Here is a 10775-nt window from a genome sequence, read left to right as displayed (position 1 = left end):
AAAAAAGATTTGGTAAAGCTAAGCAATGGGTCCAAAGCTGTTCACACACATATTAGTCGTTGTGCTTCAATAATGTTCAATAATAACCCAAAGCTTACAACAACAAACTGGTATGTCTTGCTCATAAGACGGCTGGTTCCCAGAGTCTCAGCCAGGTCTGGCTCCAGTCTGTAGTTTGGGTACAAGTGTGCTCCAGTGTTTTGTCATTTTGGACTGGCAGTTTCTCTAAAGCAACTTCTTTGCATAGCAGAGTGCAGAAGTGCAAGAGGCTGAGCCAAACCATTTAAAGCTGCTGCTCATGCCATACTGTTCACTTTCCATAGGCCAAAACCCAACCTCAAGGGGGCAGGGAAGTGGACTCTTCTCACGGAGGAGGAGAAGGGGGAATATCATTGACCTATAACAAAATCCATCACAATCATAATCTACTTTGATCTGTTTAAAATAGTGTCAGTTAAGTAAAAAGGGAGTAAGTTTTCTGTGACATACCACACGGTACTGATTTCCATTGGTATTGCCTTTGCTTGCGGCCTCTGACATACAAATAAAAATCAAACCTGGCTTGCAACATTTTAAAAGACCCGGAATTAGGAGATCCAAGATGACGGAGTAGATAAACACAGTGCTTGCTTCCTTCCATGAACACATTAAAATTACAAATAAAATATAGAGCAGTCAACCTGAAGAACCATCTGAAGTCTGGCTGAACACAAGTTTTATAACTAAGCATATAAAGAAGCCACTTCAAGAGTGGTAGGAGGGGCGGAGACACAAACTGGTATGGTCCCAAACCTCCCCTCTGGTGGTTGAAAATACAGAGGGATACTATGGTTCCCCCTGCAGGAGCTAAAGACCCCAGCTCCACTCCAGGCTCCCAGCCCAGCGTTCTGGTGCCAGGAAGAGGAGCCCCCACAACATCTGGTTGTGAAAAACATAGGGATTCAGACCATTTGGGTGGGATGGAAGGCTGTGGGAAACCCATGCTCTTAAACAGCCCGCGCAGACTCTCTCACTCATAGGCACTCACTTTGGGCTCCAGCAGAGGGATTGTGGCTCAGCGGGCCTCAGAGGCATGTGGGGAGCAGACTGAGGTGTGTGGCTACAGGGCAGGGTTGGAGGACAGTCACCATTTTTCTTGTGTGGGGTCATCCTCCCGAGCACTGGGCAGACGGTGGCCATCTTTAATGTGTTGAGCCCGCCCCCTACGCTTCTGGCCAAATCTGAATCTGATTGGTCTGGTGAGCTCCGGGGCTCTGCCTTGCTGACACACTGGGACCCAATCCCACCCAACTTCCCCAACACCCGAAGCACTTTTTCAATGAGCAGCCAGCCCCTCCCACATTGCACTTTTTCTAGGAAAACTATTAGACTCCACAGGTCCCAGGTGGGCAACGACTGGCCTCAGTGTGCTCTGAGATTTTTGCTGAGTCACTCCACGCTCAGCACTGGCACCAAAACAGAATCTATACCAACCTGGTGACCACAACTCTTCCCACTCTAGTGACTCCCTGAGACCCTGCTTCACCCAACTCGCATACCACACTAGGGTTTATCAAAGGCTGAAAACTTTCCTAACTGGTGAAGGAGATAGACAGTCCAGGAAACGCAGAGTCCCAAACAAGATGAACCCAATCAGGCCCACACCTACACACATTATAATTAAAATGGCAAAGGTTAAGGACAAAGCAGCAAGAGAAAGCCAACTACTAACTTGTAAGGGAGCCCCCATAAGACTGTCAGCTGATTTCTCAACAGAAACTTTGCAGGCCAGAAGGGATTGGCACAAAATATTCAATGTGATGAAAAGTAAGGACCTACAAGCAAGACTGCTCTACCTAGCAAGGCTATTATTTATAATCAAAGAACAGATAAAGAGCTTCCCAGAAAAAAACAAAGCTAAAAAAGTTCATTACCACCAAACCAATATTACAAGGAATGTTAGAGGGACTTAAGATGGGAATAAAAATCAAAATTATGAATAATAAAATGGCAACAGCTGCATATCCACCAACAATCACTTTCAATGTAAATGGATTAAGTGCTCCAATCAAAAGACATAGAAGGGATGAATGGGTAAGAAAACAAAATCCTTACACATGCTGCCTACAAGAGACTTACTTCAGATTGAAAGACACACACACAGATGTAAAGAGACGGAAAAGGATATTTCACGAAAATGGAAACAAACAAAAAGCTGGGCTAGCAATACTTATACCTGACAAAACAGACTTTAAAACAAAGGCTGTAACAAGTGACAAAGAAAGACCCAATAATCCCACTTCTGGGTAATTATCTAAAGAAACCCAACACGCTACTTCTAGGGGACGTGCGCATCCATATGTCCATTGCAGCAGTGTTTACAATGGCCAAGGTGTGGAGGCAGCCTGGGTGTCCATCGATGGATAAAGAGGTGGTGGTACCTGTTTATATACAGTGGAATATTGCTCGGCCATGGAAGGGAATGGATTCTTGTCATCTGTGGCAGCATGGATGGACCTGGAAGGTACTGTGCTAAGTGAGTGTCAGAAAGACAGCTGCAATGTGATTTCGCTTATATGTGGAGTCCTAAAAAAATATAAACAAATCAGAAACAAACTCATAGATACAGAGAATATTTTGATGTTTGCCAGATGGGAGGGGGGTTGGGGGTGTGGGTGACAAAAGGGGAAGGAATTAAGAAGTACAAATTGGTGGTTACAAAGTAATTATGCAGAGGTAGGGTATAGCCTAAGGAATATAGTCAATAATATTGTAATAACTGTATAGTGTCAGATGGGCACTAGATTTGTTGGGGTGATAGATGGGAGGGTGTTGGGACAGGGTGAAAAAGGGGGAAGGGATTAAGAAGTACAAACTGGTAGTTACAAAATAGCCATGGGCATGTAATGTAAAGCATAGGGAATATAGTCAATAATATTGTGATGGTGTCAGATGGTTGTTAGTGTTGTCATGGTGATCACTTCTTTGGGTCTATAAATGTTGAACAACTATGGTGTACACTTGAAACTAATATAACATTGTATGTTAGCTATGTTTTTAATAAAAATCTTTAAAAAGTAAGAAAGAAAGAAGGAAGGAAGGAAGGAAGGAAGGAAGGAAGGAAGGAAGGAAGGAAGGAAAGAAAAGAAAGGAAGGAAGGAAGGAAGGAAGGAAGGAAGGAAGGAAGGAAGGAAGGAAGGAAGGAAGGAAGGAAGAAAGAAAGAAAGAAAAATAAAGAAAAGACCCTTAATTAAAAACCTACTAACTGTCTCTTCTGGGAATTTGGGGTCTCTGCTGGTTGCAGCCTGGTTATTTTAAGAAGACCTCACTGCTTGCCTGGATGTTAAGGCTCGTGTTGTAGGGGAGGTGCCACAGAGGTCTTTGAATATGCAAATTCAAGACAAACAATCCCAATACATGCAATTCGTACAAACAAGAGAAGATGAACCCAGCCAAGGTGATTACTGTGGTCAAAAACCAGTCTTCGGGGCTTCTCCTTTGACAAATGGTTTTTCTAAGTCAGAGAGGGTCACTTTTCAAAAGCATCCTTTACATACTGTGACAATTAGGAATGGAGTGTTTGAACATTTGTGTTTGAATTACTTTGTAGTTGTTCTTTAATGCTAGGGAAGAGAAAGATCAGGAGATGAGTTCAGGAGCTTAATTGAGACTCCCAAATGATTTCATTTAGAGTTCAAGGTGTCTAATTCAGTTTAGGAACCCAAGAACTGAACTCATTGGGCTCACCTGCACTGTGGTTGGTGTCCTTAATCATTTGTATAAAAGTGGAAATCTACTTTTTCTGTAAGTTATTTTTTGTGTATGACTCTCTTTCCTAGTGGTACATATCACTCTGCCTCTTTTTAACATCTGCCTAGTATTTTACCTACCGGATGGACTACAGTTTATTCAACTAATTTGTTGTTGATGGGTTTGGGTTGCTTGTGGTTTTTCACTAATAAATTAAACTATAAAGAACCCACCCTTTTATGTACACTTCTGTGGACTTGTGAGGATATATCTGTATGATAAGTTCTTAGAAGTGGCATTTCTGAGTCAAAGATTATATGCATTTTTAATTTTGATACACACAGCCAAATGGCTCTCCAAAAGGGTTGTTTCAATTTGCACTCCTGCCAAGAGGGTATGAGAGGGCCCATTTCATTGCTCAGAATTTAAAAGTGCTTAATCAGACAGGCTTGATGAACACTTCAGAAGCTGTTAGGAAAAAAAAAAACAGAGAATGCATATGTTTCTATTATGAATATGCTTCTGCTACAATGCTTACTGGCCTGGGTAAGTAGATCTCATGGTTAGAGCTTGGTTCCCCACATTTTTCAGCTCAGGCCACTTCTGTGAACTTTTGGGATTCCCCATGTCACCGAGAAAGCTGAGAAAAAGTAATCAATGGAAATGTGGAAGCAGCTGGGCAGACACTTTCTGCTGCTAAGATCTAAGAATCTCAAGCCACTCATTTTACAATAACATTTTTTATAAGCACTTACAGAGACTGAAGAACAAGAACTCTGGAACTGAATACCTCTACAAATGACACCTTTCCCACAAATGACACATTTATTGTTTATGTAGTCTGTATTTAAAATCATGGTTTTAGACTTTTGAAGCTCATTTTGGAACAGGAAGTGGCTTTTTCCCTCTGAATATTGCTAACCTGCATATAGACTGTTAGGATGGGTTGTCAGAGCTTTCGGCTGCCCTCTGAGCTCATCAGCAATGTACAGAAAGCAGTCTCTCTGATCAGGAAACCAGGATGTTGCCACATAGCCCGGGCATCTTTCTGGCATGCCTGGGTATTGCAATGCTCTGCTGGGAAACCATGAGTAGTGTCAACGTATTCAGGAGGCCAAGTTCATAGGTTTGATTGTCGGGGGAGTTAGGTAGTTTTATCGTGGCCGTGGTGTATCTCTAATATCTATCAGTTGTTATGTCCAAGGACACTGAGCAAGGGGCAGGAGAGGCCTGGACAGCTCTACCAGAAAGGCTGGAGAATGGCTACTGGCTCGTTGCCCAGTGCCATCCAGGGCATCCCGAGCGATGAGTGAAAGGAGCACTGGCCAGGGTGAAGAGGCTGCGGTTCTAGTTAGGACCAAGGTGATGTCAGTTAACCTCTCTGCACCTCAGTCTTTCCATCTGTGCAAAGGAGCACCTGCCTCAGTGATGCCTATTTTCCTTCCTTCTGCTTTCATCATCATTATCTTTAAGTGGGGCCAGGAGACCAAGAGAACAAATTCTCCTTGGTGGCAAGAACGGGTCAGATGAAGTGCATTTCTAAATATGCCTTGGCAACTTGCCCCCAATCTGTCGTTTAGACAAGTTGTTCTCAGCCGCGGCTGCACATGGAATCACCTGGGGAGCTTTCACATCTCTCAGTGGTCACACTGCATCCTGGGCCCATTACACCAGCGTCTTTGGGGCATGACCCAGGCATCAGTATTTGAAGCTCCGGGATGATTCAAGTGTGCGACTGAAGATGGGAATCACTGGTGCTGGCGCTTGCTCAGGACCCTCAGGAGTTCAAGCTCCAGGATCGCCTGTGCTCCTCACCCTTCATGCTTGCTTGCTCTCCCTCTACTCACTAGTGACCTTTAAAAAAGTTAATTCTTTACTCTCTTTCTCTGCTCTGGCCTGTCGTTGAACTCCCCCCGCTGATTGTGGCGCTCCTGATTGAGGACCTCTTCTGACCGCTTCCTTTTCCCCTGAAATTAACGTGATCATTAAGGCTTATAATTTCACTCACCAGTGCGATCAATCAAGGGGCTGCGAAACAGAGTTAAGAGTCCTTTTGTAATTGGCAGCAGCCAGTGATTCGGAGCAGAGCATTCAGGGGCTGTAAGGAAGCTGGAGGGGGAAGGCCTGGTGTGCAGGAGGGGCTGTGCCCCTTGAGCTGACTCCCCAAGCTCTTTGTGGTCTACTCCCCATAGGAGCTGGAAAGCTCCCAGCTTCCTCTCCCTGAATGTCAAAAGGAGGAAACCAGTTCTTGCCAACTGTGCTTCGGGCTAATCCTTGCCCATCAGAGCTCTCTGCAATGGAAAGGGAGGTCTCTTCAGAACCCTGGAAGAGGAAAGATCAGTGGATTTTTTATAGCCTGGGCAACTCGTCTGGTGGGGAGGGGAGGTGGGTCCGGTTATCTGTAGTTCAGAAGAGGGGTTGGAGCTCTCAGGCCCCAGGGAGCAACACATTCCTCCCCAACCCCTGTAGAGATATCTTGGAACCCCATAAACAGCAGCTGAGCCCGGAGCAATGCTCACTCTGCACCCCCTTTTTCCAGCCCATGGTAGCTCCAGCTTCCTCCTGCCTGCGGAGAGCCCATGATCAGAGGGACCCTGGGAATACAACTGAGTTTTCCCTCCTGGGAGGGCTGGGCTGGCTGATTCAGTTTCTAACGCACCCAGTGCCTAAGGAATATCTCATATGTGCATGGCAGGTGGCACATGGGTCAGAGGTGAGGGAATAGTTATTTTACTTCAAATACAACATTATAACATTAAAAGTGACTTTCCTTTTTAGATAATGCTATAAGAAAATCTAGATGGGGAAAGAATCATCTATAATTCCACCTCCCTATTTTAAAGTTTTTGCTATTTTTTTCTAGTTTAAACAGAAATATAATAACACTGTAAGCCAAGCTATTATTTTGAATCTTTCAAATCCTTTATTCTCTGCTTTTTCAAAGGTGGAACCCGGAGAACCCAGTTCACAGAGTTCTGTAGTATAGAAAAAATTCTGTTTCGGCCCATGACAGTGACACCAAGACGTGAGCTACCTGAAGGTCCAAGTAAAGGGGGACATAAAAGAAAAGCTCCTTCCTTTTCTAGTTCTTGAGTATGGTGGAAGAAGGAAAAACAGAGTGAGCGTGAAGGGGCGTGAACCAGACTGACGCATGTGTCCCAATGTGCAGCCCCTTGGCCTGATGTGAGACAGGAGCCTGGAGAAGGGAAGATCACGTCAGGGGAAGAAGTCTGTCCCCGGCCCGGTTTGGATCCTGGTAATCCAAAATACTCTGATCCTGCTTCCATGATACTTTTGGGGTGGCCAATGAACCTGTCACAACACATGGGGAGAAAAGCAAGGTCCTAAGGTTTAATGTTCTCTTAGTTCTCCTGTGACGTGGAAGCCGACCCAAGAGCTAGAGACTCGCCATGGCACGACCACTCAGCAGAGGGGAGGGTGGCCCCCTGGGTTCTATGACTACCTGGAGAACTTGGAAGAGATTCCAGCAGCCAGCAAGAGCGGAAGTGGGGCTCTGTCATGCAGGGACCACCAATCCTGGAATCCAGAGCCACAACTTACAGCTGCTGTGAAGCTCAGAGCAAATGCTGGCTGGTAGCAGCAGGGTCATCTTTCCAGAGACCAGTGGAATGGGGGCTCCGTGCCTGAGACCCCAGCTCTTCCTACGGCCAGGAGCATATTTCTGCTGCACTAGCCTCCAGGACATGGGACACCTTCTTGGAGAGAAAAAGCAGGGGATGGGGTTGCTCTCTGGGACAACAAACTACCTAAAAGCCTATTTAAGTCAATCCCACAAGATAGGAGGAAAGTTGATTTTTATCTCTAAGCAGCAGGTGTGAGTTTGAGAAGACTGGGTGACTAGCAGATACACTAAAGAAATGGAGTATATCTGTAATTTGAATTGTAGTGAGAGGTTTATTTGGGCCCCAACATTAGCTCAAAAGAGCAGGACCAGTCTTTTGAACTGGGAAATGATGACGTAGAGAGATCTCCAAACTCCTGTCCAGCTGTGGCATTCAGTGCCATCATCCAAAGTAAAAATTTTGAATGCAGGAAGGAAATAAGCTGCCATAACCCTATGGGTTATGATATTCATCATTCATTCATTCATTCCTCCATCCAGTCAGGCTCATTGAGGCCCCACTGCATGCCAGGACCTAGCTCCATGGCGAGGACACCGAGATAAATGACAAAGCCCTCCAGAGCTCTTTCATGGTCTAGTAAGGGAGACAGAGGCACAAAGAATTGCAACACAGTGAGATGGATCAGGAATGGAAACACGGATACTTTGCTAAGGGAATACCAGAGAGGAAGAATCTTACCTCTTCCTGGGACACGCAGGAAGCCATTGCTGTGTTGGTGAGTTGCCTTTGCTGACTCTTGAATGATGATGAGCAGGGTGAACCTACCGGTGCAGTAGTTTAGCTAAACAGCATGTGCAAATGCCTGGTGGAATGGCATCTTGAGGTCAAAGCTTCGGAGGCTGGAGGGTATGTAGTTAGGGGCTGAAGGGTGGGGGTGTGGCAAATGATGTTTGAAACTAGAATCTGATTTCAAACTGATTGGAATCAGGGTGTATACATCTTTCTTTACGCACCACTTTCTACCTTGAATTGTTATCTAGAGACACACCTTCAGGCCCCTACTTGACTGCAACCCACAGTGCTGTGCACTGTACTTAGAAAGCAGTCAAGTATTTGTTGAGTAAAGAGCTAAATGTGTTGATGTGCAGTATATGGGGTCAGTTGTGCTGAACGGATAGATTCTATTAATCCATTTGACAAGTGTCAAGACCAAAGCAGTAAGTTAGGGACTTTCTCTAGTTCAGTCAGTAAAATTCTGTGGTCACCTCCAATTCCTTCTGGAATTGACTCCTGTGTTTTCCACCAAATCATTCAGCTTAATCCAATATCTGCCATCTGCTTACAGATCCCTTTTATCCTATTGTTTATAAGCACTTTATCCTATTATTTAAAAAAAAACCACGTCTCCCTGCAAGTGAAACTCAGACCCTGCTGAAGAAAGAAAATGCTAGCAGTCAGTCCATTGTAAACTCTGCCCCCATGGGAGTTTAGAAACGTAAGCAGTTAACACCAGAGGAGATAAGGACAGCAGGCTGTATTGCCCCAATAGCTGGCTAAGGCCTAGAAATAGTATCTCTTCCAGAGATCAAGCCAGCAGGAATGAGAATGCCAATTTCACCTCCCAGCTGAAAGAATACACCTATTAGTGAGGCATCTTCCCCAAGGAAAGGGTGCCACAGAGTTAGGCATTTTACAGAAGACTTGTACAGGAAGTTGGTACACAATTCTTGTGAAAGACAATTTAGTGACTTGTATCACGTACCAAAGATATTCACTCACATCTTTAGAGGCACGTCTGGAACTCTGGCTCAAAGAAACACCTAAGAACTTTATGCATGGAGATGCTCACCAAAGTATTATTTATAATGTTTTAATCAAAATAATAAAAATCTTCAATAATAGAAGATAGCACATACCCACTTTGTATATCCTTCCACTTATTATTAGGAAGATTATTGTGAAAATCTGCATAGGAAAAAATGGTGGGATTATGGGAAAGTTATTTTTTCATCTATTTGCCAACTATCACGTGGTTTTATTTTTTAAATTATTATTTTTTTTAAGGAAGGTGCAGCTCATAGTGGCCCATGTGGGGATCGAACCGGCAACCTTGGTGTTATCAGCACCATGTTCCAACCAACTGAGCTAACTGGCCACCCCTAAAATTATTTTTAATAACATATTTATTGTATTTACATTTATTGGTTTTTGTTATTCATATTTATTTGTATAGTTAACAAATTTAAAATTTCCAAAGCTGGAGCATTGACTTTAGTCTTGACTGCAGGAATTACAGGTGCTGGAGGGTCTGTGGGGAGACATGTAATCTGGAAGGTAATAAGGAGGTGCCTGCTTTCTTGGAAATCCCTAAGCAAACTTAGGGTGAAACCTCCCCATCCATGGTGTCTCATTTATATAGGAAAAACAAGGGTATGGGAGCTGAGAGAGGGGACTGATAAGGGTATGCCTTAGAGTGCAGAGGAGAAATGACAGAGAAACAGGAGAGAATGTACAGCTGAGCAGTCCACTCCCATCATTTTACACTGGAGGCCCAGGCAGCTGAGTGACATTGCCAAGGTCACCCAGCTGCTCTGAACCCAGAGCTCAGCTTTTTCTCAGGCTCACGTAGCTTCATTTTGAAGTCCACATAAAAGATCAATTCCCTGCTTTATACGGAGTGTGTCTCGGTGCCTATATTTGGAGCTTACTTTTCCTCTCATTCCCTCTCGCTGAGGAATGAAGGTGTCTCTGTGGGCTTCTGACTCCCAGGCTTCCTTCCCAGGGCTCCCCTACTAGCAGTACCTGCACCTGACGACTCAATGTGCTTGAGTGTTCCCAGGGAGGGAGTCTAGTCAGTGGTGTCACATTTCCGCACAAGAAGTGAGATCAAGGATGGAAAAACACACTCTTTTTTCTCAACGAATGGTTAGGAATCATGACTGCTTCCTCAAAGAACTGTGTTTTTTTGTTTGGTCTTTTACACAAGTTACAACAACATGGTTGAATCGTAAAACATTATGTTGAAAGAATCCAGGCAAAAAAGAATACCTACTGGCGCAAGGACACAGAGCTAGGATTTGGCTTTAAAGCTTATCCTCTTTCTACTCCTGCCCAGAATCCCCTGGCTCCTGTTTCTCTTGGTTTCTAGTCTGGGCTCTGGGTCTACTATCAGGGGAGACCCTTGGAAATGCCCTTTCCTGTGCCTGAAAAATGAGGCTTGGATTGGATTGCTTCTAAGATTCCTTACAGGTCTAACATCCTATGAGTCTATAAGTTTAATTTTTGAAAAATTTACTTATTGACTAGGTAGTAGTCACATGATACAAAATTCAAAAAGTTCCAAAGACCAAAGGAGACTAAGGAGATCTGACAACTAAATGCAACGTGGTCTTTGGGATTGGATCCTGGAACAGGAAGAGGACATTAGAAAAGTTGGTGAAAGTTAAATAAAGTTTGGAATTT

This window comes from Rhinolophus hipposideros (assembly GCF_964194185.1).
Source record: "Rhinolophus hipposideros genome assembly, chromosome: 3".
In the NCBI taxonomy this organism is placed as follows: Eukaryota; Metazoa; Chordata; class Mammalia; order Chiroptera; family Rhinolophidae; genus Rhinolophus; species Rhinolophus hipposideros.
The sequence above is the reverse complement of the archived record's forward strand: the minus strand, read 5'-3'. Positions refer to the sequence as shown.